Source organism: Balaenoptera physalus (assembly GCF_965194825.1).
Source record: "Balaenoptera physalus genome assembly, chromosome: 13".
Classification (NCBI taxonomy): Eukaryota; Metazoa; Chordata; class Mammalia; order Artiodactyla; family Balaenopteridae; genus Balaenoptera; species Balaenoptera physalus.
Genome location: NC_138892.1, coordinates 107,282,934 through 107,307,152, shown reverse-complemented (window position 1 = coordinate 107,307,152; position 24,219 = coordinate 107,282,934). Strand labels below are relative to the sequence as shown.

Genomic DNA, 24,219 nt, shown 5'->3' with positions numbered 1-24,219 from the left:
TCAGTGAGATCAAAGAAATGGCCTCAATTTCAGCAAGAGAGGCACGTCTTAGAAGCACCATTTAGCAAGGACACAGGCAGCCAAGGGGCGGGAGAGGCCGGCGTTTAGTAATGACCTACTACGTGCAGATGTGTTATTTCACTGACTCCTCAGTGCCCTCCTGTCAGGCAAGCATCGTCGTTTTGGAGATGAAGAAAGAGGGAAATAATAACACTTCTGTATCAGGTGTTCTCAAAAAACAGGAGCCATAGACTTAGCTTCTGGTGAATTCTAAGGAGCGCTCTGGGGGGAGGAGAGGGTCCGCGGACATCCCATGGCCCCCTTTATGCCCAGAGCCCCTCAGGGGGCCTCTACGAGCACAAGTCAACAATCGAGGAGCAGTCCTGGGGCTCCGGGTGGTCCCCAAAGATAACAGTCCTTTCTTCCTCTTAAAGTCAGAACCAATTAAGAAGGAATATACAGGAGGCACACAGACTGAAATCAAGTGCACAAGCTCTAAACAGAAGGACACGGCCTAGGCGTGTGGTTACGAAGGGCTGCCTAATAGTTCACCCAGAATTAACCTACTCACCCAACCAACACGTGGGACTGTTCTGGGCTCTCCCCACAGGCCAGAGGCAGCCCCAGGACCTGGGGAACCCTTCTTTGGGGACAAGTAGATTCAAGAGAGTCCCAGGAGGGGCCACGCCAAACTCCTGAGTCAGATAACTCGCTTCTCGGCTGGGGTCAAGGGCAGACCCTCCAGGGATGTGGGGCAGACTCCCTCCCCCATCCATGTGACACAAGGAGCACAAGTGTCCCCCTCTATGGGGGGGGCGGTGTTATCAGGGTCTTCACACCGCATGAGTGTACGGGGCGTAAGAGTAGTGTAACCCCCGGACCACGTACAGGGACATGCTCTCAGTGATGACACGGGAGGCCCTGGAAGGACCCAGGAAGGTCTTGGGGAGGAAAAATAAATGGGGAGGAACAGGAGCTTAGAAAGAGGAGAGAAGAGAGAGGGGGACTGACTCAACAGGCCTGTAACACGGCACGCAGCGCCCTGTGCAAACACCTGGATCCCACCCGGCCTTTGCTCGGGGAAGAATCTGAATCACCTGCAGGGCAAGGCGGGCCTCGGCCACCCACAGGGACAGCCTGGATACTCAGGGCCATCTCTCTCGTACCCCACTCTCCATACGCAGTGAGGCCCACGTGAGGACAGGCCACGGGCCACGCAGAAGCCCACACTGCCTGTGGCTCTCGGACAGGTTTCCTCCACCCCCGCACCCCGTCCGGCCCCCCTACGCCCACTGTCCAGCCCCTCCCGGGGACCAGAGCGCTTGTGCACAGAGTCAGCACTGAGGACTGCGGCCAGACGGCAGAGGCCACGCAGAGTAAACCAGCCCTTTTTTGGACTTGCTTTCGTGGGCGGCCCGAGTGTTTACACTCCGGGAGCAGGCCCTGCACGGGCTCCCGGCAGAGGAGAGATTCACGCGAGCAGCCGCCTCTGGCGGAGAAGTCACCGCTAATGGGGGCACGGCACCCGTTCTGCCCGGCGGTCTCAGGCCTTACTGAACGGCAGCAGTTCCCTCACGGGTGACAACACAACTCCTAAAGGGGGCAGTAGTGGCGTGGGCTGCACGGGCCCCTCACGAGACCACCCCAATGCTGCCTCCCAGGGCTGCGCTGTGGCCAGCGGGGGGTAGGGCCCCGCGTGTGGAGCTGCGGCCAGATGCCTTCTTCAGTCTGTTCCACAGACACAGAAATAGGAGGCCAGACAGAGGGCAGGGTTGGGGGGTCAAAGGGAGGGGCTGCCCTGCGTCCGTCCGGAGCCCACCCCTCCCCCCAGCCCTGATTCCCAAAGTGTTTGTGCTTCATGGAGACCGGGAGGACCCCAGCCTCTGGAGCACGGCAGGGCAGCTGCTTCTGATTATCTGTGCCGGGCAGACACACAGCCAGAGGAGTACTGGTCCCACCGACGGGGTCTGGGAATCAGGGAGGTCAGTGACGGGGGCTCAGGGCCGCAGCCGGGCCACGTGGGCCAACGTCGGCCCCCAGCTGCTTCTGGGGGCCTCAGCCTCCCTGCTCGGGAGCCTCTGCTGGGAACCCCCAGGACCGAGAGCCCCCTTAGCTCGCCTGCTTCTCCTCGTGAAGGGCCCTCCCCTTGGCCCGGCCGCGTCCCTCCCTGTCGCCGAAGCCGGGGTGGCTCTGCTTAGCCTTCCACCATCCTCCTTGTGCTGGAGAGCGGTCGCCATGGACGATCAGATGAGCCACATTCTCCCCCAAAACGCGACTTCCCTTTGCCCTTCACGCCCGTGGCCTGGTGATGCTGTAGACTGTTCCATTCTCTCCTCTGCTCTCCAGAAACTTCAGGGCTGATTTTCAAGCCCCCCACCCCCGGACGTGGATGAGATGGAATTAAGTGATTGAGGGCGTTCACACACTCGTGCAAAGACGTGGGGCTTTGCAGGGCGACACGACTGTGGACAAGAGGCTCCAGCTGCCTCAGCACAGACGCCCCCGCCTCACACTGGCAGGGGACACGGCAGGCCACGCACAGTCCCCGAGGTGGTGGGAAACCCCCGAGGACGGAAATAGCAGCCTGGACGGGTTGGGTGGGGCAGCTTCACGGCTGGAGACTTTTCTAGCTTTTCCTCTGCGCCCGGCCCACGACCGGGGCAAACGTGTCCTGTGAAGAGTAGGGGGCAGACCTCGGATGGTCTCCGTCACAGCCACTCTGCTCTGCCACTGTTGCAGACAGGCAGCCGCAGACGGCATGTGATGAACGGGCGCGGCCGTGTGCCAATAAAGCTTTATTTAAACACAGCGGGGGTGCCGTTGGCCTGCTGGTCTGTCAACTTCCACTTCACACACACTCACGCACCAGAGCGCCACGAGGACTCGTTTCACAGATGCGAGGAGCGAGGCCCAGAGGTGCCAGTGAACTTGCTCGAGGAGGCACAGCCGGCGAGCTGGTGAGTGTCAGAGCTGGGATTGAGACAGAGGCAGACCGGGTCCAGAGCCTGTGCTCTTGGCCTCTCTGCCGACGCCCGCCTCCCCCCGCGCACACTCGTAAGGACGCGTAATAACCGCTAAATAAAGCAAGATGCCAATCAAATGTGACATAAAACAGCACGAGCTTACTGAGGGCCCAGCTCTATGCCCCGTGCTCCTGTTACCTCCTGTTACAGACGGAGAAACTGAGGTCGGGAGTTGCACTAACTTGCTCAGGGTCCCAGAGCGGGTGACCCTCAGGGCTGTCACTGAGCCTGCCTGTCTGCCCAGGGCCGGGTCAGTCCCCCCCCCACCCCATGGGGCCCACGGCCTGAGGCTGTGACTCTCCCTTCCTTGGTCCACTCTTCCCCGAGCTCCCCTCCACAGTGGAGGTGGACGTTGCTGTCCTCAGGAGCTCACACCCACCGAGGCTGTGGCCCCGTGAGCACCTGCCCGCCCCCAGAAAGGAGGGACCACTCTGTTCCCGTGGCAGCCGGCCCCTCTCCGCGGCATCTCCCGGACGTCGCTAAGCAACGAGCACCACCTGTCAGTTTCTATGGCACCACGGGCTCAACATCTCACTCCAGCCTCCTAGCTAGAAATACGGGGAACGGGCCCTGCTCCTTCCCCGAGGAAGGAGGTTCCCCTGGGGCCTCAGCTCAGCTGGGGAGGGACGTTCCTGGGAGGGGCAGCAGGGAGGCCCCCAGCATGCCCACCAGGGCCGCGGCTCCTCTGCTCCTCTGCGTGGCTGGTCGGGAGCTGGGCGGGGAGAGACTCAGCTCCCCCGCTGTGTCTGTGAACAAGGTCCCTCAGTCAGGACGTGGGCGTCAGGTGCTGTGTGCCCCCAAGTGCTCAACACGATAGCTCCTGTAGGAGGTGATTAGGTTTGGATGAGATCATGGCTGGGGGGGGCCCATCGGTGGGATCAGTGACCTTATAAGCTGAGGACGAGACAGCGGAGCTTCCCCTCTCCTCCCACGTGCACCAGGAGAGGGCGTGGGTGCGCGGCGATGGGGGGGGCATCCACAAGTCAGGAAGCGGGTCCTCACCAGGAACCAAGTCGGGCAGCACCTTGAGCTTGGACGTCCAGCCTCCAGAAGCGCAAGAGATGAAGGTGTGCTGTTTACCCCCCTACCCCACCCCCACCCCATCTGCGGTACTTCATTATAGCAGCCTGAGCGGGCAGGGACTCAGTAAGAGAATGTACAGTGTGAACAGAACAGAGGAGGGTTGCTGCCTAACGACTTTACACTGGACATTTCAGCTACGCCTTCCCAGAAGACCTATGTTGAGTTATTTCCACTCAATAAAAGAAACACACACACTTACACACACACACATGCATAGAACTTTTAAGTTAAAAAAGTCTCAGTGGACAAAGATACCCAATAATCCAGCTCAATTTTAGAAATAACTATTTTTTTTGAAAATGGAGAGAAAAGAAGCATTTTTTTCCTGGCCTACAAAGGTCCTCAACCATGTGCCCGCTTTCTGCTGGGGTCACAGCACTTCTGCCTTCCCCGTGAGGTTTTCCGCTTTGTTCCTAAAATGCAAGTTGTCTTCCCCTCCCTTGGGGACAAACAGAAACAGCAGCAGGCAAGACAAGGGTCCGTGAAGGTGACAGAGAATCAAAGGAAGACGGACAAAGAGGCTCGGAATCTAAGCAAAACAGAGAACGAGAGATTAAAGACCTAAAAAGTCTCAGCAAAGATTTCCTTTGTCCCTTTGCAAAATCACATCCCACAGGGAACTGAGGAAGACCCGGGAAGCCTGGAGCCTGGCCTCGGGACAAAGTGCCCGCCAGGGGGAAGAGGCCTGAGGTCACGTCCTGTTACCTGGGACGGTCCATCAAGTGGGGCACCTTCGTGCTCCCCACAACCCGGAAATCCCTGAGAGTTTCCCAGCAAAGGTTATACCTCATTATGGCACGTGCCGTTTGAACTAATTAAACCCACCCGGAAAATGGGAGTCCAAGGACAAGGAGCCTCAGACTTCCTGGGAAAAGGGCCCCGCGGGGCTGACGGGACAGAGGGGCTGCAGGGGCCACATGCATGGGGGCTCCCGGGACGCCGAGAGGGGCTCCCACGTCCACGGAACACAAGCTAAGGCACAAAAGGCCACCCCACCAGCCAGCACAGTTTCAAGAAAAGAATACGACTTGTTCCTGGAAAAATCAGGGTGGAAACTGGAAAAGACAAACTCAGAATGAATTAAAGGAAGCCACAGATTTTTAGGAGTCAAAGACTGAAGGAAGGAAATTGATGTAGCCTTTCTTACTTACAGCTCTAGCTTTTCTTAATTTTGGAAGAATGTTAGTTCTACCTGCCAGGGAGTTATTCCAGGGCACCTAGTACATAAGACGTGAGCGTGGGAGCAGACAGGAAGCTGGGAGCACGGATGCAGCGTCCAGGCAAGGGAGCTGTCGGCCAGGAGGACGGGTCCCCTTGAAGGTATCTGATTACACTCCCTAGCGATCGGTCGTAAACTTCAGGACACCGCCCCACCCCCTGCTACTGAATGTGCCTCGGTCGCCCCTTCCTCCACCATAGCATTTTCCAGGGGAAGAATGGTGTGCTCGAGGGGTCCCCCGTGCCCAGGACGCAGCCGTTTGTGGGGTCTGTGGGAGGACGGGGTGAGGCCGGGCAGCAGGTAAAGTACAGAAGTGGCAGCCACGCGGCTGAGTTCTCATCACAGACCCTCCCCTCCCTACACATGGGACCCAGGGCAGCCGACCCAACCCCCTAAGGCCCTCGCCTCGGCTTCCTCCCCTTAGAATGGGGATGAGAACGGCATCTCACAGAGCTGTCGTGGGCAGAAAAGCCGCAGCAGCAAGAGCAGTGCGGAGCCCACAGGACGGCCTGTGTAAGCGTCCGCTCTCCCGCTCCGGCTCGTCCCGCACAAACAGGAAGGAGAAAGCAGCAGGGACGGAGCCAGCCCCCCGTGAAGCCCACAGGACGGCGGGCAGCAGCGCCCACGCCTCTGACACCACACGTGGCGTGGCCTCTGCGCTCGGCCGGGCCACCTCTGCTCCCTTTCAACACTTCCGTGCCCAAAGACGTCAAGCACACAGACACAACTGGGCCACCATCTCGGCGGTGGGACCCAGTTTACACAGCCACGAGAGGAATCCAGCGCGAACGCCAGGGTCGGAACCAGACACAGGTCTCGGACGCAATGAGTCTGGGTTTACGGTTTACTCTGTTTGTTTTTGTTGATAAAAGTAAAGCCTTGCCCCACTGTCCGCTGAGAGGAGAGCTCCTTTTTGTATAAATGAGCGGAATCTCCTGTTTATTAACATTAAACTTGACATTTATAGCCTAAGTGCTTTCCCGGCATTAACCGATAATCCTCAGCGCGTTCCTGCGGGGGGCGCCCCGAGGGGCCCTGAGCACGCAGCGGGCAGCACCCCCCCGGCTTTCTGCACCCCTTCCGCTGACCCCAGACAGAGGGGGAGAGGGGACGACGAAACGAGGGCGGGCACAGGCGGTGGATAGGACGAGCCTGACCCACAGCTGGGCCCAGGTGGTGCGGGGGGCTGGTTGGTCTCCGGGGTGCACGGGAGCGGCCCGGCCCAAGAGTGATGGATGTCACTCCCCCGGGGAGCATCCTTCCCCGCCTGGGGAAGGAAACGGGCCCTAAGTGCTTCTGTCGGCGTCCACACCACATCCCGGGCCGGTGGTGACGGGCAGAGGGCATGACTCACCTTCCGCAAAGCAGCCTGGGCACCGAGGACCCTTCACGATGTGATTGATGAGGTCGTGTGAAAGGCGTCTGGGAGCAAAAGCCCAGCTGCGAAGGGAGACGGGAGCCGGGCTCCGAAATAGGAAAGGGGACCCTGGCAAAGAGCAGCTGGCAGGTCAGGGCTGGGCCGCCCCTCGCAGAGCTACTGAGACAACCCTCCTCCTCGCCGGGCTGCTCCTTAGTCAAGAGGCTCTGGGACTTCATCAGGACTCAGGCCCACAGTCCTGGACGGTCTGGGCCTTAAATATAAGTAACTTGAAAATTACTCTCTCTCTCCATTACGCAGACCTAGTCATTTTCTGCTTGTTTTTATTGTCTTCGTAAAATCTCAAGTTGAAAGGCTCCTCCAGGTCCTATTATAAAGGAAAGTCTGGATGGAGTGAATCCCACTGACCACGGCAGTGAGGGGCTCAGTGCCCCACCTGGCAAACCTGACGCACGGTGCCCACGTCAGCGTGGCTCGAGCGGAAGTTCTGACCACGCCGGGCATGGCGTTGGGGCCCCTGGTCTGCGCCAGGCGCCAGGCGGCCGTACTCATGTCTGGTCCTTCATTCAGCCTCCGCCCAATCACACGAGGCCGCTTTGCTATCCCCACGTTTCCGGCCGTGGTTCTCACTCAGGGGGCATCACCTCTTTCCTCTGTTCAGTTTCTCGGTAACTTCTTCCCAAAGCCTCTGCAGGCATCTCTGCACTGGATCCCATCCCCGTTCCGGGGTCAGTCTGGTCAGAGAAGCAAGGTCACCGCACACCAAAGAGCCCAAAGTCAGTGACCAAGGGCCGAGTAAACTACGCGGAAACGTATGGCACCTGCCTTGTTAGGAACAACTCACGCAGCAATGCGCTCCCTCATCCTTCTTAGGTACCCACACAGCACCTACCAAGACAGAGGGCCTCACCTACCCAAAGGTTCAAAAAACGAAACACCAAACCACTAAGGAGACCAAAGACCCAAACACTGGGGCCAGCTCTCCCACAACAAGCTGTGTGATCCTGGGTGAGACACTTACCCTCTGAGCTTCAGTTCTTTTCTACTGAATTAAGAATAATAGTTTTAAAAATTAAGAATAATAGAATAGAATAAAAAAAAAAAAAGAATAATAGAATAATAGCACTTTCCAAGCTTTCTGCACAGGGTTGTTTTGAAGGTCACATGAAAGCACTCTGGAATTATGTCAAGCAACTGGACAGTAGTATCTTTCTGGACGGGTCGAATGTTCCGGCCCCCATTTACAGATGAGGACACTGAGGCAGCAGAAGGACCAGGACCGAAGCACAGGTCTCTCCACCACGTGGTGCTGCTTCTCTAGGCGCCAGGAGCCCTTAGGAAGGGGCAGTCCAGTTGGGCCTCAGTGATCCGGGAAGGTTCTGGTGCAGTGGTCACACCCCAGAGGCCAGCGGGCCAATGCAATCCACAGATGTGTTTTATTTGGCTGACATAGTTAAAAAGATTTTTTTGAGCCAACATTTAAGAAGCAGTAGGTTTTACTTAAAATCCAGATTTCCTGTCTTAAAAGATCAGAAGGGCTCATAACGCTACGTAGACACCCCTCGCGGTGACAATCTGTTGTCGCTGCCCCTTTGGGGACATGTGCTCTTGAGTCTGTCACAGAGCCCGGCCCCTCTGCTTCTCCAACACGGAGGCCAGGTGTCAGCAGCTGTTGAGCACTATTCTTGCATCGCTGCTCTCACACAATGAGGGCAATGAGCTCACTGCTGCGGGCAAGGGACCCCTCCTGCACATGGCCGCTGCACCTGTGCACCTTTTCTTGTCTAGCTCCTGGAGGCACTTGATTTTGTGACCTCCGAGCTGCGGACAAAGAGACTCCCAGGAGGTCGGGCATCAGGACTGCAGCAAGACTAAGTGGGGCTGGGGAACCGGCTGTGGGGGGGGTGGTGCAGAGCCACTAGAGGGAGGGGTGTGCGACGAGGGCAGGCAGCTGCCCGACGGGAGAGAAGCTGGGCTCCAGGATGAGGCCGCGGGATGGAGCCAGGACCTCGAGTGAGGATGGGGACTCGGGGACAGGGGACCGGGCACGGTGACACCCGCTCAGGGTCGAGAGAAATGGAGGTGCTGATGGCTGAGGACCAGGAGAAATACTTTGCAACTCATGCATCCAGTAACATTTCACTGAGCGACACTGTGTCCCAGGCACGGAGACACAACAGGGATAAACCAAGACTCGACGTCCCTGCTTGCACGGCGCCCACAGCCGGGGGGGGGAGGGACCGCACCTCAACCCGTAATGTTTCTGCCCATTAGCCCAGAGCCCTGGATCAGTGCTTCCGAGCAAGGGCAGACAGGCAAATGGCCCAGTCGATGGTTTTCCCCCGGAGGGCCGCTGAGCAGCGAGGGGGGAGGTAAGGGTTAGGGTTAAAAACTATTCACCTGACACTGCTCAGCCCCTGAAAGCACAGAGCAACTCAAAACCCCCCTCATTAATCTTCCCAGACGCTGGACGAACTTGAGAATTACAGCTCAGACAGCGGTCCCGTCGCGCCTTTGACCTGTCTTTCCAGGCTTCTCACGCTGTGTGACTGATCACACATATATTCCCCCACACTCACGCGCACACACGTGCACAAACAACACACAGAGATGTGCACACACATGCACGCACACAGATGGGCACACTTGCACGCACGCACACTCAGACACCCCTCCCTACCGTTTAGCTTTTCCAGAGGGTCACCTTGACAGCAAGACATCTCAGGTATGGGAGACTCCGCGTTTGGGAAGAGGGGGAAACACACAAGCACACTCATGGCCCTCAGGGCAATTCTCTCTGTTCTACTGACGGAGGAGACAGAAAAAGTGATTATTGGGGCACACGAGGCAACATGCCTGAGTGCTTCCATGTTACAGCGGAGGCGTGATGACAGCCCTCTTCCCCTGGGCAGGGGCCAAGGACCCGCAGACAGGGGGGACGTTCGTGGGACCTCTGCCCGTAAGTACGACCCACTAGCGGTGTTCTCGTGGGTTCTTTTCTGGCCAAACACTCTGCACCTGTTTCGCTCACCAGCCCCTGGCAATCACTGCAGAGCTGGAAGGGCCAGTGGAGAAGGGTCAGTGGGTGCGAGCTGGGGGCTGGGGGAAGGGACACGGGCAGGGGCAGCGAGGGCATCACACGCTAGCACTCGCCATGAATCTCCACCAGGTACCCGGTGCCGGGCTGGCCACTAGGGTCCCTGGGGTGACACATGGCGGGCAGGGCAGAACAGCTCAGGGGGCAGCCTGATGGAGGAGGGGCAGGGGGGACACGGCCTGGAGAGGGAGGGGGTGGACGGAAGACGAGGAGGAGGAGGTCCTGCCGACGAAGGAAGTGACATGGAGGAAAGGCTGGAGCCGGCACACACCGGAGCGCTGGACCCAGCGGGAGGAGTTGCATGTGCACGTGCGTGCGTGTGTGTGTGCGCACGTACGTGCGTGCGTGTGTGTGCGCACGTACGTGCGTGTGTGTGTGTGTGCCGGGGTGATGGGCAAGGAAGACACAAAGGACCCGTGTGGTACAACGGAAAGATCTGGGATCACGTGGATTTGGACTCCAGCTCCCTCCTGACCTTGGCAAGTTACTGCTTCCAGGTTTCCGTGTTCTCATTAAAAAGGAGGGTCAGGAGATCCACGCCAGCCAGGCCGTGGTGGGGATGCAGTGGGCGCTGCCCTTCCCCGTGCCCTCGGACGCTGCACCTGGCAGGTGAGGCTGCTCGACCCACTTGCACGTCCGAGCCAAAGCTGCTGGGAACCTTCAGGGAAACGCGGCTCCCCTTCCCGCCCGCCACCTCCTCTGTGAGGACGGACTCCGCAGAGGCTGGGATGTGGTCTCCGCCTAGCATCGTCGAAGGAACACTTGACATCCCCTCAAGGATAAGTCCATTTGGCTCAGGACACACCTTTCCCACAACCTTGTTGAAACCAAACATAATCCCCGGGGGCGGACCCCACATTGGCCAAAACGCCCACTAAGATGCTGGGGTGAGGGGGGCGCCCACCACGGAATCTGGGCATTCTCACCAAGGGTAGCAGCCGGGAGGGCGGGAGCCGCTGACCGAGGCAGGCAGCCCGGGTGAGCGCTACAGAGCAGGCAGCTCTGGGCTGTCAGGGGCCAGGGCTGGGGGGTTAGGAAGACGGCCAGAAGCAGGTGGAAGGGGAGGATGGGGGGCCAGCACCGCTCACTTTACCATCCGCGGAGGACCAGACGTGGGCGGGGAAGGCCTCTCGTTCCTCCGGCCAATATCTATCGGCATCACCACGGGGAAGGTCAGTGCCACGTGCCGGGGGTGGGGGGAGGGAGACGGCCCCCGCTGAGGCCAGCTCCAAGGCCTCACAAACGCCACGCCCTTCACCAGTCACCCCAGCCCGCTGGGGCCAGACCTGAGTGCCCAGGATGCATCCGCCACCCCGCACAGGCCCTGCCTTGTGTTCCCAGCCCAGCTCAATAGTTTTTGATGGAGTTTGCTTATTTCAGTAAAGCTGCAGATACATCCTCACACAGGACGGACCCCACCCGAAGATTTCCAAAATGCAGTGCAAATTCGTCTCTAACTTCTTACTTGGCAAGGTTGTTCAACAGCACGGATTTCAAGACTTTTTTTTTCAGTAGAAGAAAATCTCCACCCCACCCACCTTTGACTCCAGGGAGGGGCCCCGTCGGCGGGGCAAGTGGCCTCACTGCTCCTTTGAGGAGCAGACCCAGCAGGGGACAGGAGTTAGCAGCCCAGGCTATCTGCATTGGGGTGACAATGCCCTAACAGTTCAGCGGCAACAGTATTTCCCGACGGATCCAGCAATTTAGCGCTCTCTGTGGGTGCATACAGCTCTGAGAGTAATAGAGCGGTTTGAAAGAAATGTGTCCAGTTCTTCACAGATCACTTTTCAAAACATTTTAATTTTAACGTGATCTCACTTTCCACTTTCCCGAGGACCCTCTGGTGCGAGTCTTCTTCTTGGTGCAGTCACCACGCAGCCGGGTCCCCCTGTCCCCCGTCTGGATGCCGTCAGGCTCGCCGCCCCCCAAGGATGCCCGGCGGCTGCATCCAGAGCAGCAGACGGGGCACAGGGCTGAGGCTCAGCCAGCGGTGGAGACGGCCCCGGAGGGAGAGAACCAGGCTTTCTGAGAACCTGTCCCGGTGGCTCCACTAAGATGGGAAACGAGGCGAGGTGTGTCGGGGGCAGAGTGGGCAGCCGGCGGGAGAGAAGACGGGCGGTCAGAAACAGAGATGGGAACTCAGACGGACAACGGGGCGACGTCTCCCACCAGTTAGAAACAGGGCTTCCCAGGGAGGAGGTGAGAGCGACCCTGGGACGGACGCAGCCTCCGGGACCTCAGAGAGGGGGCAGCCGGCCCCCGAGGGCCGCGTGGGACCTCTGCCCGACGGATCCCCCCTCCCCGCACCCAGCCGTGGTCTCCCCAACCAAGAGCCCCTGCAGGATGAATGGGGTATGGGGGACGCATGTGCAGTGTCACCCTGGAGATGGGTCCCCCCCACCCCGGAGGCCAGCGGTCCCTGGCGGATGGAACCAAGTTGGGCGCGCTGGAGGCAACTCCCCCAGACAGTTCTACACTTTCCTGTTCCCACCGCGCCGTGTCCATCCTGCCTGGCTCGGCCGCCCCTGTTCCGCCCTGCTGACTTTTCCCAGCAGACGCTGTAACACAACGAGAACAGCAACGGTAACCTGCAGACTGTAACGAGCACTAGGGGACGTGTCACTCCACGCTGGCCTCCCGGCACAAGCTTCCCCACCGTCAGGTCCAGGGGGCTCTGCGCTTGATCAAAGATGCTGCGGAAGCTGAGGCTCCAGGGTGGTCCCAACAAGAGGCTCTGCCCCCAAAGCAGGGTTAGAGCCTCGCAGCCGCTGTGGGCCGCCAAATCCCACACTGCGGCCCCCGCCATGGAGATGTCCCCTAACGTCACCTCCTCGTCTCTGCTTCCTACAAGTACAGCCTCCATACTCTGCTTCTCCAGGACGACGAGGACGGGCAAGGACGCCCTTTGGACACAGTGACCTTCCACCCGAAGGACCAAGTAACCCAGACCCCGCCTCCCTCCGAGATCAGCTGATCTTCCTTCTCCTCCAGAGCACTTCCTGGATCCATTCCAAGGTCGTTCGGCATTAACTTGACCTTCAAGGTCCCATCAGAGCTACCCGTTGAATCTGACTCACAAAGGAGTCAGACTGACTGATCCTCTTCCAATTTTCCTATGACATTCAGTGTGATTTGGGTGCAACCCCTCTGCATTTCCCAAACCTTCACCCTTCACCACATGACAGCCAGAGAATGGATTATGAGAAACTTCTGGGTCTGCAGCCGCAAATCCCATTCAAGGCAAGGGCGAGGAGACACACTGTTTGGCCATTCTCTGCTTCTTTCTAAATTCAGGAAAGGTTTATCTTTGGTCCAGCACCCTTATTTCTGTGGGAAGGTCATGTCAAAATCAACCAGTTACCTGGTTACTCCTTCACAGGAACTACTTCTTGGTGTATAGACTCGTCATGCTTACTGTCTATATTGGGGACCCTGGGGGGAAAACGCTTCTCTGACATCAGAGTGTCCCAGTGTCACGTGCAGGGGCCTTGCTCCCAAACCTGGTTCTGTCGGCTTTGAGGATGAGGGTTGAACAAAGAGCCTCTGGAAGCAGCAGTACCGTCTGGCTTCCGAACAAACCTCCATGAAATAACACGAGGATAGGAGCAGCCGTCAAAACTGCATTTATTAATGTTAGGTTTTCAGTATTGAAACCAGCCATTGTCACTTTTGTACCAGTGAAAGTGATTCTGGTGTCAGTGCGTCAGAGCAGAGTTTGGGAGGGCAGAGGGAAGAGTGTAGGTCTTAATTTAGACTGACAGCAAACTTGTTCATGAATGTTCTCTCCAAGATGCTCTTTCCTGAAGCTTTGCATAGTGGTTAAGAACAGTGCTGTTAGCTAACGCTGGCTTCTTGAAGCTTAGACATAAAATGAAAAGCAAGGTGAGTGAGATTAAAATCATCGTCTGTACCCAGTTCTTCCTCAGGTCACACCTTGGTCAAGCAGCATCACTGAAAATGAGATTCCACAGGACACAAGAAGGCCCGTCTTTCCTTCCCAGTTGGAAATGTCTCAAAAGAGGTCAGCCAGTGCCCGCTGGGTACCACCCGCTGAAGTGCGTCCGTACCTGAGAGAAGCCTTCCAAGGAGTCTCGTGGCCAAGCTAGTGCTGCTGAGGCCACTGCCTTCTTTCTACCCAACATTGATCACCGGAACCAGCACTTAGGTTCCACTGGGCCATTTTGGTTTCTTTTGTCTCAGCCCCATCAAACATTAGGTCATCTCCTGGGTCTCGGGGTGGGGGTGGGGACGGGACAGAATGCTTCTCCGATGACATCATCCAAACGGGAAGGACAAAGTGGACCCACACCATCGTCCCCTGAATGATGGGGGTGTGGGGAGGGCAGGACGGGCACAGGGGAAGGGGAGACTGTTCCGAGTGACAGAAGGTGGCTTTGGGCCTTAACTTATAAAATAAACCCCTGATCCAGAGAGCCACGCTTTCACCGGTTCCACACATTGGGATCAAGATTCCCCTCGAGGCCACCATATGGGGGTCTGGTCTGCCAGCCCCTCACTACTGGATCTGCCATATGCCCCACACCACCAGCAAGCAGACAAACCAAAATACGGACACGTTAACACAGCAAGACTCGGAGGTGGTGATCCACCAAAACTCAAACCAGAAGAACAAGAGTACTGCAAAGCACTGCAGCGTTCTCATGGTGCTGGACATTTAGGAAACACCTGGAAGCTAACGTCAAGATTCCAGGGAGGGGAGCAAGTTCTGAGTGTCCAGAGTCTTCAGAGTGAGGGGGAGCCCCCTTCCGTGAGGGCGAAGATCCCGCCGCCCAGCGCGGGCAGGGCTCCATGTCCCCGCATCTCTCGGGAGAGCAACTTGGGTCACCTCAACGATCAGCTCTGCTCAGGCTGCTGGGCACACGCGCGAAGCCAAGGATGTGGTTGCCATGGCGACTCTGCTTTTGTGATGGCATCTGGCTGAGTGTGTGATTCCCTTGTACACTGCTGGGGCGTGGCTGGGAGAACTGTACATAAAGGTGACTCAGAAAACAACGAGGACTGAAAGTAGCCCACAGGTGCTGGGCTGAGCCCAAGACCAAGAGAAAGACCCTTGGCTGAGACACGGGAGAGGAGGATACACTCTATTTTCCATTAAGGTCTACGAAAATTAGTTTTTAAATAAAACTTGATTACTCCCTACACTTCGGTCTTTTGCTTTTCCAGTAGATCACTCATTGAATTAGTGTTGGTGCTACCCTATTGCTGAAAGAGCCTCTATTTAAATGCCAGGTTTCTACCACAGCTACCTAAGTACAGTCTGACAGCGAATGCCAGACGCGATGGTCTAGGCCTTAGCTCCTCCACGTGTGGACCACGGGTCAGCCCACATGGACAGGTGTCCCCTGGGAGCTTGCTGGAAATGAGAGTCTCAGGGCCCACCCCCGACCCCCTGGACCAGAATCGACCTTTTACCAAGATCCCCGATGATGCACATGCAAATTCAGGTTTGAGAGGTGCCGTCCTCAGGGACGAGGAATTTGCCTTCCCTGAAAACCGTGGGGCTGGGACAGAAGGGGGCCCGCGCGGCCGGCGAGCGCCTTTGCTCAGCAGACCAAGTGCCTGGGCTCGAACCCGCGCTGCAGGAGCAGATTTACGAACCTCTCAATACCTCCGTGTTCCCATCTGTAACACGGGATAACAGCAATGCCGACCTCATGGGTCCTGAACCCCGAGTGAGTAAATATAGGTAAGGCACTCAGCATCGTGTCAGTCGCGTAGTGAGCACTGCACACGGTCAGTGAGCAGACAGACGGCGGGATGGACGCGAACCAGACCTGCAGAACAGAGCCGGAAGTGACTTCTGCATCTGCTGTGCACCCAACCACCACCCTCCAGCCTGAGAGAGACAGTCCTTTGTTCATAGCTCCTTCCTCCGTCCGCACCCCTGGCTGACGTGACCCTGCTTTGTACCCTGCGCCCAAGGAGCCGTGCGGACAGACTCAGAAGAGTTGGATGCTTCAGCAGGTCACAGCCCTAAGTAAGCCCCGGTCACCACGCAGGAGCGTCATATAGACAGCACAGGGAGACCTCAGTGACTGCACCCTCTCCTGTTCTCCCACCAGAAAAGAAAGCTTCAAAATAAGCCAGCAATTTAAAAATATCTAACCCATGATTTTCTGGGTGAAACAGCCCTGAGTCGCCCCAGCCCCTGGCATCCTCCCCCTGCAGTGTCAGGTTGGTGCGGTGCCCGGCCGCCAAGCTGGGCGCGAAGGGGAGAAAACCCGCTGGATGCAGGCCAAGTGGCTTTCCTGCCTCGGTAGCTCCAGATGTGAGCTCGTCGTCCTGGTAGAGCAACTGAGTTAATTAGGAATGTCTGCGGAATCAGTAGGGAAAAGTGGAAAATAAGGACACAAGAACGGCTGCCCTGTGCCGTGAACGGCACCTCTTCTTCCCGTCTTCCCTCGGGACCCGGCTGGAGGGGACGAGCACTCAGGTCAAGTGTGGAGATGCAGGAACGATGCTGCCATGATCCTCCTCCAGGAGAGAGGGGAGCCGGCCCCAATCCCACGAGGACGATGGGTCCACAGCGAGGGCCACCAAGAAGCCACCTGCACAAGGACTTCAGCCCCAGCGGGGCGTCGGGGCGTCCGGGCTTCCCGCCCACAATCTCCTGTCCCTTCTGTTGCTCTGCCTTCCTCCTGGGAGGGCTCTTCCCCTCCGGCTCTCGCCAAGCTACACTCTCTGTCACTTTTAATTGAAATAGTTAAGCTATGTAGGTCAGCTCATTTAAAATTCTCAAGGGCAGACCACTGCACCCACACGGGATGGGGCATACAAAGCTGTTCTCCAAACTGGATTTTATGTATTAAAAAAACACACACACAGAGAGAACATTTCTGTGAAAAGCACCAAACAAAAACGGAGACGGGCACTAAGATGCACCAGGCCCTGGTCATCTGCCAGGCTTGAGGCTGGAGGATGGGCCTGGTGGACGGCTCCAGGGCTGAGGAGAGTCGAACTGGTTGTCCATCTTTGGCACGCCTGGCAGATGTTCTCAGATGCCTGGATCCCACGTTACTTCCCGAGGCAGATGCAGGTGACCCCTGGTGCCTTCCTGCTTCCGACCTGAGTGCACAGCAATCAACCTGCCACAGCCCGAGGTGCCTCTCCTCCCGAGAACAGGCGGCAAGCCGGCCGTCGCGTGTACACTTTGCATTTGTTCAGGGACACGGAAGACTCATAATTAGCAGGTGCCAGAGGGGATCTACGGGAAGGGGGGACAGGCCTCAGTGTGAGTTTTCAGCATCCCCCAACTCTCCCAAAAGTGAAGAGGCCAACAGATGCTTCCAGACAACTGACTTGTTTGAAAGGGTTGCGTTGTCCAACCAGCAGAATCCTAGTTGTGAGGACACATTTCTGGGCTGTGACAGGGATTCTTAGTCCATTTAGGTTCAAAAAGTTCAAGGAAATAGTAATAGTAACCAGCCAACATGGGAAGCACTGGAAGAAGGCCCGCCTGTATGAAACCAGATGGGAGATGTAAGAGGTGGGAGTTGAGGCTAACACACGTCCAAGTGACCCAACCCATATCGCTGTTCATCAGTCTCCCTCAATCTGAACCCAGATCCAACTTGATGTGTGGGTGGATTAGAGTGAAGTCAAGCAACAGAATCTTTGAAAACACACTTCTGCTGAAAGGGTCCTTTGGAGGTGTGAGAGCAGTTTAAAGGGGATGCTCTCCCAAGCCCAGGCCCGCGGGAGGGAGCCCTGGAGATGGAGCCCTATTCTTGCAGCAAGCTCCGCTCCCTTCCTGCCAGCAGATGCCCTTAGAGGGAGCAGTTAGACTCCAAAGGTCTTTTCGGGTCAGAGAATACACCTCCAGCTTCCCTGCACGGGGCCTAAAGGAGTCAGCCACCTACACGGCAGAACCGAGTCGCCGGCAAACGTCTTCCCGGCGCCAGGAGGCCCTGGGCTGGGGAGCGGGCTCTTCATAGTCTAACAGCCTCTGAATCTAAAATCAAAATTAACCCCCCGCCCAGGCTGAATTTGCAAAGCTTTAGAATGCTGAATAATCTGAAATGAGTTCTCCTGATTTGCACTGACCGAAAAAGGAGTCCCGTCTTCTGGACTGAATGGAAGACACTGCATGACAAGCTCCTCGGGAGCAGAACTTTCCCACCACTGTAAACCCAGCACCCAACACAAGGCCTGGCACATCGTGAAAGCGCACCACTGACTCACGACTTTAATTCAATAGAATTTTAAATTGCCGCCAGATGGGTCACAGACATAGTGATAGATTCTTAAGGCTCCAAGTGGCAGGGTCACAAGGTGTTCCTGGTCCATGACAGGAGGAGGAGCTGGTTGATTCCCCTTCACAATGCGAACGGACACACCGCTTCCTTTAAGATGGAAGTACTGACGTAAAAAAGCCCGGGGACAGCCATGAGCATACCTGCTACCCAGATCTTGGTTTTAAACCATGCTTCTCCAAAAAGAGGAACCAGGGCTCCACGGAGAGGTGTTTGATTCCGGGGCTCGGGCAGGGAAAATTCAAGATGATCCTGGAGCATCTTGTGGTCCAAAAGCAAGAAAATGCTTGAAAAAGGCGGAGGCGGGGTGCCGTGGGGAGGGTAGGAGCCAATCTTGAAAGACCTCCCGACAGCCAAAGCCGGAACAACGTGGGCAGGGAGACAGGTAACAGAGGTACTGGGTCCTAACCCACAGAGCAGACTAAGCAGGATCGTGATGAAAACTAAGAGTTGAGTAAAGACAGAATTGGAGAAGAAGGGCGAGCCCTCCCAAAAGAAGCGTCCCAGTTAATAGATGTAGAGGGAAAGGGGCCCAGAGGATGACCATCGTGAGGTAACGCCACGGTGAGAGCTGCTGCGGGTGCTACCCACAACGAGGGCTAAGATGTGAGCAAAAACGGAGAAGAACTTACAGGATGTTTGCATCATCTCAAAATACCTCCCCTAGATTATTTATTCATTAGAAATGGGGAAATCGCAGCTTTACAGTCAGGAAACAACAGACACCACCCTCACCGAGGCATGAAGGTTCACAGCACCAGTAAAAAGACGCAGTGACATCATTTGTCCCAATGTGACAGGTCGCGAAGGGCAGGTGGCTTCTGAGATATTCAGAAACGATGCGTGTATCCAGTAAGCAAAAACGCATGACTGCCACCGAGTCACGAGAAACAACAGACAATCCCACACCCAGGGCCATGCAGCAAGATAACGGCCAGTCCTGTTCAAGCGTCCAAGTCAGGAAAAGCAGGAAGACGGGGGGACAAGGTGACCAGAGGCCACGCAGGGTCCCCATTTGATCCTGGACCAGAAAAAGGAGGTAGGTGGGAAAACTGGTGAAATCAAAATGAAGTCGGAATTTAATTGTAAGAATTGTACCAACGGTAATTTCTTAGTTTGAATCCTCGTATTATCGTGTGAGATGCTAACCTTAGAGGGAACTGGGGGAAGGGTCTGTGGGAACTTTCTATACCGTTTTTCAACTTTTATGGAAGCCTAAGATTATTCTGAAATAATTGTGAAAAGGAAAAAAATCAGGCAAACTAAGCAGCGTTCACAGACGTAGTTGATGTGCATTCTGTTGCGAGCTTTGATCTCGCCACGGATTGGTACCTGGTCTCCTGGCTGGGGACTGCATTTTGAGGAGCGCCGTGCTAGACTGTTTGCCAAGCCTAGTACACGTCATTAGGTCCTGCGTCCCAGCTTCGAACCCAGCAGGTGTGTGGACGGCCACTGCTCACGAAACAGGAAACCAGGAGACAGTGGTTCTGATCTCTGCCCTGATTTTAGAAACAAAATAAAAAACGAACCCCCCAAAAACGTGTTTGTGACCCTGGGTAGATCACCTGTCTCTGACGTCGGTTTTCTCGTAATTAAATTGGGAAAACAACATGTCCTGCCACCTCACAGGGCTGGCAGGAAGGCGAGATGTGATCAGCTGCGTGGAAGAAAAATCATCAAAGCCTGATTCAACCGTAACCCCGGCTTATGATTCACATATTTAAATGTTCTCCTCTTCATTGTTTTTAGAAATGAATAGCTTCAGTGAGAACTGGTTAGCAAATGCATCCATCAACTTTAGAAATGACTTCATATTTTTATGAAAACATGAAATTATGAGCACCTACTGTGTTTAAGGACTGGCTTAGATGCTACAGTGAATATAAAAATGAATTCCACACAGGTCCCAGCCTGAATGCCGGTGCAGCCTTGGGAGGGGGTGACAGCCATGCCAGGAAATCACCCACATGGACACGGGAGAGAAAAAGGACACAAGCCAGCTCCCTCCTCCCCTCGTGAGCACACAGCTCCTCTGTGCGTGTGCATTTGCACAAGTGATTTCCCAAAACACCCTCACAGAATTCCACATGATGAAGAACAAATGATTGCCAGATTGATAAAGGGGAAAGCGAGAAGGTTCCAGAGTCAGAAGCAGGTGGTAGACTAACAGCCCAGCACCTCCGAGCTATGGGTTTTGGCTGAGGTCCTTAACCTCAGTTTATTCCTCTGCAAAATGGGGATAATAACCTACCTTCCTGGCAGGAATGTCCTGAAGATTAAAGGAGTTAATACAAATCTAGTACTCAGTACTTAGCACAAAATACGTATGCACCACGTACAAGTTTGTTGTTACTTTCTTCTTGTTGTGGGGAAACGTATTCATGGCTTTGTGACTAACAGTAGAGGAAAAAAACCCCACAAATCAAAAGAGAAAATTCTAGTTACAAAGCCCTCTTTGCTCCAGAAAAGTGCACATCCCCTCAAGCGATCAGGAGAGAAAGAGGACAGGCCAGGTGTGTGTGGACAGGCCAGGCCGGAGGCTGCCCATGGTCGGGCGGGTGTAAAGGCCTCCACCCCCCTCGCCCCCCTCGAAGCCTTCTGGACACTCAGGTGGGACTCTCAGCACCAGGTCCGCAGATCCTTCTCGGGGGATGGGGTGATGCTCGGACACGCGCCAGTCCTTCCTCTCTTCTTGGGCTCTCAGCAACCCCCGCTTCGGGCGCAGCCCAGGCATAAAGCTGCAGCGCCCGCCTGCCCTCGGCATGTCCCGTTTCCCACGCTTCTGCTGTGGCCGCGCCAGTGCAGGTGCATCCCGGCCCAGACCGTAATCTGAACCACAGTCTGGGCTGCAGTCTGGACCACTCGAGCCGACCTGGCCTGGCGGAGAGGCCAACAGCCCAGCCTCTGTGCCACCCGGGGCCGTGCTGACGCGGGACAGGGTGGAGAGATGGGACGGGGTGGCCAGAGGAGGGGGCTGAAGCCACTTGCAAAGGCTCCAAGTCTGGCCTGAGCTTCCCCTTCCATCCCCCGACCTCCAGGATCCACCTCCAGGATCCGCCTCCGTCCTCAGCCCGTGGCGGGTCAACGGGCTTCTCAGCGAACTCAAACGCAGATGTCACTGTGATGCTGTTTTATCAAGACCCTGGCTAAGGCAGAGCTGGGGGAGGCCCAGGACCACGTTGCTGGCTGAGGCAGGGAGAGAGGGCAGGGCAGGGGATCCGTATGGTGGATTCGGAGTTGGACAGACCTGAGTTCAAGACCTGGGGGAGGGAGTTACCTCCTAAGCCTGTTTCCTCACATGCAAGATCCAGATAGAGCAGCGTCTACTTTTAGAGTTATTATATTAATTAATATGTTACTAATTAATTATAATAAGTTGATAAATGCCAGTGCTTGACGCTGTGCCTGATACACAGTCGTGCTCACTAAGTGTGAGAAAGCCCGGCCTGGATATGACATGGTGGAGGGTCTCCCTTTGGAAGATGTTGGAAAGGCATCTCGGGGCCAAACAGACACAGAGCTGCTGCAGCCACCTGGGCTCTGACACAAAACGCAACCCCAGGGGTCACTTACACCTAGTCACCGTGTCCCCGACGCCCAGAAACCCTTCCTCTGCTGCTCCTTTACCCGGACAGCAACGTGCCTCCTGGGGACTCTGGACATATGACCAGAACCAGGAGCCTGGGAAGCGCCTGCATCGAGAATCACCAGACCCAAGCAGCTGTTCGACACCTGAGTTGAAGGGACTTAAACTCAGATTTTAAAAAATTACTACTGTATTTCATCAAATTAAAGAAGTCACAGATTGAAACACATACCCATCATCCTACGGACCAGTAAGAGAGGAAAAAACGCTGCCAACCGTTCTGCAACACACCCTCCAGTGTAAAATACATCCTGATTTTAGAGACATTAAAGTTTAGGCGGAAGTATGTGTCTCTGAATCAACTAGTCAATAAAATACAGTGAATCAACCCCAAACACGAGAGGTTCCCTCTCGGGCACCTGCCGGTAAAAGGACCTCGGTTTCTCCTGCCTGGTCAGCACTTTGTCCAAGGGCCTCGAACAGGAGAGGCCTCGCGGCGTCCTCAGGAGGGAGAGACAGAGCCGGGATGTGGGGCGTCCAGGAGCGGGCGCGTGACCGCGTGGGAGCCTGACACCAGGACGGCATCACGAGCTCTGCTCTGTAGCCTCAGAAAGGTTAGCTGCCAGAAGTTGGTAAAAAGTGGAGCTGGGATTCAGATTCAGGCCGTCTGACCACAGATCCCACGGGCTGAGTCACTGGGCTACACCGCCCATCTGGGAAATCCCTTTAGCCCCAGAGAGTCCACAATTAGCACTAAAGTCTTGAAATGCTACTGTCCTTGGGAAAAACTGACACTGAAGGGCAAGAACTGTCTCTCTGGGAAGCTGGTCTTGGGGCGGGGGAGGGGAGCTGGAAGGACGTCATGGCAACCATGGAAGGAGGGGAGGGAGGCCAGGGTGTGGAGGAGGCGCAGTGGCCGGGCCAGCGTTTGGGACTGAACGCTGGCCCATCACCTCCCTGCACACACGGGCAGCGTCGGCAGGAAGTACGGCAGCGCCATCATCAATCTCACCGATCCTCAATCACGAGTCTCGGGTGCATTTTCAGGCCTTGGGCAAGTTTAGCATCTTCCACCTGGACAGAGACCCAGATGCAGCCCAGAGACCCACGGCTCACACGGCGTGCTCATTAGACAGGAATCTGAGCTACGCTGGCCGTTTTCAAGAGCCCTCCTAATGGCAAAAGCACACTTGAAACCCTTGCTGGAAAACATCGGGGAGGGAGTTGAGAACAGCAGGGAGATGGGAGTCAAGCTCCAGGCATTTAATAGCTGCTCGGGACCCAAGCACGGTGAATGGCAACCCTGGCTCCCGGCTTCAGCTGGAGTCTCCTTAGAGGAAACAATGACATTCTGTAATTATTAGCAGCAGCGAGTCAGGTTTTAACCACGCTGCGCACCATGGTGACAAATAATAATACTTTAAACATGTGCGATGTTGAGAGGAAATCCAGATATCCAGATGGGGCTTGAAATCTTCCTTGGAAAAGTCGTCACCGGCAGGTGTCCTTAGATACAGGCGGCTGTAGAATGCTGTAGCTCTTCCAGAGAGAAAGGCAAGTGCAGCTCAGAGACCTGGTCCCCGTGTTCAGCTTACAGTGGCCGCACAACCTCGGCCAGGTCTCCTAACCTCCGAGTCCCAGCTTCCCCATCTGTGCAAAGACGACCATCAGTCTCAATCATCCATCACCAATCTCACCAATCATCAATCATCGGTCTCGCCTACCTGAGAGCTAGTTTGTGGTGTCAAATGAGATCAAACCAGTGAAAGGACGCTGTAAGCTATGCAGAGAAGCACAAATAATAACGAAGTTAATTCCTTTCCTGGCAGGTTTACTACCCCTCTGAAGAAAAGTGTGTGTGTGTGTGTGTGTGTGTGTGTGAGCGTGCATCATCTGTTGGGGGTGTAGCTTCCCTAAGAAGAAGCAGGGAACAAACCCGTAAGTAGCCTAGAGATCATCACCTCCTCCTCCCAGCACTGGGGGAGTGAATGGACTCTTCTTCCCGGGGCCGACCCTTCAGAGCGTTTAACTGCCAGGGAATCAGATGGACACACACTTGTGAGAGTCCCTCAGGATGATTCACACACAGATGGACCGGCAGTGGCCTCTATACGGCGGCCTTGCTCCCCGGGACTCCCTCCACGCCCAGCTTGGCTTGCACCTCATTCTCACGAAGGCCCGCGATGTGCTGACCGCGGTGCTCAGGATGGGATGACGGCCGCCTGCTCCCCGGAGCACGCCCTACACGGCGGACCTGCCTCCTTTCAGGGTCAGGGACTTGGTGTGTGTCTGAGTTGCAGTGGGAGAGAAGAGACACTGATAGGAACCTGAATACCAGAATCCCAAGCAAAACTCCCCAGAAGCCCACGCCCCCCACTCCGGGGCCTCCTCCCTGCGTGGGTCCCAGATGCTTGGCAATTTCATTTACAGAAAACAAGGTTCCTGTAGGACTTAGTTCCAGATGGGTGAGAAAGTCCCAATCATTTATCTGTATTTTTGACACGCGCTCCATCTTGACAACCAGACATCTTTCCATGTCAGTTCTTGTTGATTATTTATG

The 24,219-nt window shown here is 56.0% G+C and overlaps 1 protein-coding gene across 24 annotated transcripts in view; it reads right to left on the bottom strand.

Annotated features, from left to right (window-relative positions):
* The window catches only part of CACNA1C (calcium voltage-gated channel subunit alpha1 C), a 559,192-nt gene that overhangs the window by 334,492 nt on the left and 200,481 nt on the right, over positions 1-24,219 (bottom strand). The window lies entirely within an intron of this gene.